Here is a 5,851-nt window from a genome sequence, read left to right as displayed (position 1 = left end):
TGATCGTTCGACTCAGATCCTGTGTCCGAAGTCAAAGGGTAGAAATACAAATTAATGCGAGCTGAACTTAACTTAGATATTAATGTGCAGTTGAGAGAGAAATATAAAACATTTAGAAATGGATTATATATATATATATATATATATATCTTAGAGTTTTTTCACTGACCTTTTTCCACCACCGACATATGTTATGATCATTCTTAGTATTTATTTTATGTCAAATTAAGTTTTATTTTTGTAAGTTTCGTCGGACTACATTTTTATTATTATGGTTATGATAATCTTTTTAAAGATCGACATACATGATGATCATCGAATTATTATTATAATAATGTGAAATTATGATCATTCCTACTATTTATTCTATGTCAAATTATGTTTTTTATTTTTGTAAGCGTGGTGGGACTACATTTTTATTATTATCATTATGATAATCTTATTTAAGGACCATGGTACATGATGATCATCGTATTATTATTATTATAATAATAATGTGAGATTATGATCATTCTTACTATTTATTCTATGTCAAATTAAGTTTTTATTTTTGTAAGCTTGGTGGGACTACAATTTTATTACCATCATTATGATAATCTTCTCTAAGGACCGACATACATGATGATCATCGTATTATTATTATTATTATTATGTGAAATTATGATAATTCTTACTATTTATTATTATTATAATGTGAGATTATGATCATTCTTACTATTGGTGGTCATAGCTGCCACAATATTTTATAGAGTTCAAATAACAATTGATAGATAACTGTAACTGGAAATAAAAAACATATAAAATATATACATTCCATAAAGCAAGGTTTGCAAAAAGAGGTCATTCTATGTGTTGTGTATGATCAAGTTGTCGCTGCCCCCTGTGGCTGAAGATCAATGAATGGCCTGTGAAAATATTGGTAGAACTCATGTCCTATATGTTCCTGTGTCATCCAAGTACCAAAATGTTGTTGCGCTACTTCTTTAGATAGACTGTCAGAAATCTGGTTCCTTTCCCTGTAGATATGACGACAAATTACATAGTCAAAATGTGATTTTATTGTAATAGTTTCTTCTAACACATTTCTGAGTGTGTGCATTGAACCAATTTATGACTAGTTTAGAGTCACCAAATATTTGCAGTTGCTGACATCCTTTCTCAAGGGAAAAAATAAGAAGTCTAAGGCTATTAAGTTATGCATAGTTATTTGTGCCTCTCCCTAAACCCAACTTCATCTTGTAATAATGATCTTCATTTAAATACAAAACTACTCCTCTACCACAACCATCTTGTTGAGCAAATCCATCAAAATACACCAAAAGGAAAGCCTTGTCGATGATTTCCACATTAATGTTCCAGTGATTCTGTTTCAATTCATCCTCAGGGATCAAGTTATAAAGTGCCATTATGTGGGAACATGTAAGATTCCGATTTGATACCTTATCTTGAAAAATATTTTGTTTCTTTCCTAACCAAATACCCCAACAAACCAGAAGGGGCAGGTTTCATAGCTTTAAATAGAAGCATTCCACGAACTAGGGGCATTACTATAAAATACTAATGTTATTATGAATAACAATGATATTAATAACATTAATGTTAATATTAGGAACCCCCACACTGGGTGTTGGCTCGAGACAATTGTTCTTGTCACGCTGACCACAGGTGGATCAGGTGGCCACTTGGCCCATAGATTCAACCCTCATATAGGCCGGTAGGCTCATATTTATACTCGCGAGATGGAATCATTTACTTGCTCCTATTATCGTACATCGTCCCTCATTGGTTCATCATGTCACCTTATTATTGCACGAAGAGGCTTACTTTGATGGAGATGGCTGAAGCTGGCGTCATGGCTCGTATGCGTCCTTATTTAAGCCTGCCTTCAGACCCGATGACCAGTTCTGAATATTTATTATTGATGTTAGGTATGCTTAGTGTTTCTCCCTCACTTGTTTATGATCACCATGCGTGCACTTCGGATTGCATCCACACACTATTTAGTTGCCCTGTATCTCAGTATGCATTGGACTTCTTGAAATTGGAGGGTCAACGTAGCCATCCTCCTTTGGTCTAGCAATTTCCATCCTCTCACGTTCACATAGTGGTTCTCGGGTCCCCCTGGACTCTAAGGATTTCAGTAATGGTCCCACTCTCATGAACAATGCAAATTATATTATTATATAATTATGATTGTTTTATCTTATAAAATTATTTATGTTTATTAGTTTCATTTCATCTATAAAATAAATTTAGATAAATATCAAAATTTTCAATAATAACTTGAGACAATAAATATCAAAATGTTAGTTTAAGTTGTTATTCACAGATTTTAGGAAATGATTTATTTTATTTGATTAATTTACTATTTCTTACTTGTTTTGAAAATTACTTATAAATCATTCAATTTTTTGGAACTGTTTTTTTTTCTTTCTTTTTTTCTCTGACACGTAACTCATTTAACAAGAAATTAATTTAAATTTTCTAATTTTATTCGCTTAAATTATTATTATTATGTATTATTAATTTGAATACTAATTTAAATATTATTATATAATAATATTAACATTAATAATAACATTTATGTATACCTATATTTATGCAACATTTAATTTATATGATCGTCTGATGTAAACTTAAGGTTGTAATAAAATTCAAAACTTTTTTTTTTTTTTTTAATTTGCATTAAGTCAATTTGTTTTCTTCTTCATTGACTCTAGCATGAGCATAATGGTTCTTTGCCTGAAGTTTTGATTGCCTCTCCCTCCATAAATAATCAATGAGATTTTCCAATTTCCAACGATGTAGCTACTTTTGTTTTGCATGTCCTAGATTATCCTAATGTGTACACTGTTCTAGGTGATATGGGTAACATCACTCACGTTTGGGATTGCAAATTTCCATACTTCAGTGAAGAATGAACACAGTTTAAAAACATGATAGGTATTTTCTTTGGATTTTTCACATAATATGCATTGGGAAGGCCCATGAATAGTTCTTTTTATATAGATTTTCTACAGGTGAAATTTTTCCATGCACTAGTTCCTAGCACAAAAGGTTAACTTTGGGAAAACCATCTTTATTCCAGATTTTACCCCACATGTTATCCAAATTAAGGGGTTGTGGGAGATTGCCAATTAGCCTTTCTTAACCTTCTTTAATGGTATGCCTATTTTCTTAAATCTTGTCTAGATTATGTGATCTAACTTGAAGCTTGCAATTGGAGCATATCCCTTTAATATTTCCTTTTCTTTATATTCTTCATTTCCTTACTCCCCATTTTGGGTTAGGATTTAGATCCTCTTGAGCAGCTTCTTCATGATTTTTAATAACCTCAAGGTGGTTTATGGATGTGGAGGCCCCGTTTTTGTTTTGGGTGTTTGCATATGGCATCGATGTCAATTTATTTCATTCTTTTCATTGCATTTTCCATTGTTACCCTTAATCTATTGTATTTTTTGGCCCTTTTATTGGAACATTATCTAGCAAAGTGGTCGTATTCGTGACATAAACAACATTTAGCAAAGTGATTGTATTCATGACACAAACAACATTTGAATGATATTTGCTCGTAATCTAAGGTTTTGCGATGTATCCACTCCCCTGTTGTCAGATTAATCACAGAAGGAAGCACCTTTTCTAGATCTTTCCTAAATCGATGTCCACGCATATTTTGGTGCATTTAAACTGTGAGTCAGCGACTGGATCCACTTTTGATTGCCCCTTTTATAGATCTTTTCTAGATCAACATCCATGCATATTTTGGTGCATGTAAACTAGGAGCCATCTACCAACTTTACTTTTGATTTCCATTAGCAATCATTGCTCCAGTAAGATAGTAACAGTCTGGTGAGTTTAACCCAAATTAGGATCATAATCAGCACCAGTTTTTTCAGCATAGAAATCGCTAGCAGTGGAGCACGTTCCAATGTAAATGTAAAAAATTCAAAACTTATTCACCAATAAAGTATTAATAAATATTTTGTTTTTATTAGAAGGTAAGGTATTTTCTTTTTATAACAACTCCCCCAATTTCCACTCTGCATTGGTCTACAACATTGGATTGAATGTTAGAAAATGGTAGTTGGATCCCACAACATAATTGTCAACCAACTTCATTTCCATTACCCTGTTGCCACTCGTCATGAAACCGTTCAGGAACGGTTGGATTTTGGTTTGAGTCTCTCAAATGTGGTTGTTCCTTCTCTCTACAATTGTATTCAAAGTCTAAGCAGAGCTGTTTTCGAAAACTACGATGGGTGATTATAAGCTGCGTGTGTTTAGTGAATCTGACTTCTTCAACGATTTTGCCTAATGTTGAATTTATAAGAGTAGTCTTATTGGCATTTAAACATGGATATGGGAAGACTGTAGTTAATGAAGCAATTAGACGTTTTATAAGAAAGTAAAGAGTACAACGAATAGTTCTTTTCTTTTATAGATTTTCTGCCAGTGAAATTTTTCCATGCACTAGTTCCTAGGTTAACTTTGGGAAAACCATCTTTATTCCAAATTTTACCCCACATGTTATCCAAATTAAGGGGTTGTGGGAGATTTCCAATTAGCCTTTCTTAACCTTCTTTAAGTATATACCTATTTTCTTAAATCCTGTCCAGATTATGTGATCTAACTTGAAGCTTGCAATTGGAGCATATCCCTTTAATATTTCCTTTTCTTTATATTCTTCATTTCTTTACTCCCCATTTCGAGTTAGGCTTTGGATCCTCTTGACCAACTTATTCATGATTTTGAATAACCTCAAAGTGGTTTATAGATGTGGAGGCTTCGTTTTTGTTTTGGGAGTTTGCATATGGTGCCGATGTCAATTTATTTCCTTGTTTTCTTTGTATCTGCCATTGTTATCCTTGATTTGTTGTAGTTTTTGGCCCTTTTCTTCTAGGAGTCTTGCAACATTCTCTAGCAAAGTGGTCGTATTCGTGACATAAACAACATTTAGCAAAGTGATGGTATTTATGACATAAAAAACATTTGAATTATATTTTCTCGTAATCTAGGGTTTGGCGATGTATCCACTCCCCTGTTGTTATATTAATCATAGAAGGAAGCCCCTTTTCTAGATATTTTCTAAATCGACATCCACGCATATTTTGGTGCATGTAAACTACGAGTCAGCTACCAAATCCACTTTTGATTGCCCCTTTTCTAGATCAACATCCACACATATTTTGGTGCATGTAAACTGGGAGCCAACTACCAACTCTACTTTTGATTCCCTTAGCAATCAACACTCTAGTAAGATAGTAATAGTCTGGTGAGTTTAACCCAAATTAGGATCCGAGAAATTTAACCCAAATTAGGATCGTAATCAGCACCAGTTTTTTTCAGCAAAGAAATCGCTAGCAGTGGAGTGCCTTCCAATGTAAATGTACAAAATTCAAATCTTATTCACCAATAAAGTATTAATAATTTTTTTTAATTACATGGTAAGGTGTTTTCTTTTTATAAAAACTCCCCCAATTTCCACTCTGCACTGGTCTACATCGTTGGATTGAATGTTAGAAGAATGTCTTCGGTAGTTGGATCCCACAACATAATTGTCAACCAACTTCATTGCCATTACCCTGCTGCCACTAGTTATGCAACCATTCACGAATGATTGGATTTTGGTTTGAATCTCTCAAATGTGGCTTTTGCTGCTCTCTGCAACTGTATTCAAAGTCCAAGCAAAGCTATTTTCGAAAACTGCGATGGGTGATTATAAGTTGTGTGTTTAGTGAATTTGACTTATTCAACAGTTTTGTCTAAATGTTGAATTTATAAGAGTAGTCTTATCGGCATTTAAACAGGGCTATGGGAAGACTATAGTTAATGAAGCAATTAGACGTTTTAT

This window comes from Pinus tabuliformis, chromosome 4_2, assembly GCF_031772625.1.
Source record: "Pinus tabuliformis cultivar Carrire ecotype Pingquan chromosome 4_2, CPIR1, whole genome shotgun sequence".
NCBI classification, from domain to species: domain Eukaryota; kingdom Viridiplantae; phylum Streptophyta; class Pinopsida; order Pinales; family Pinaceae; genus Pinus; species Pinus tabuliformis.
This window is presented reverse-complemented; position numbering follows the sequence as displayed.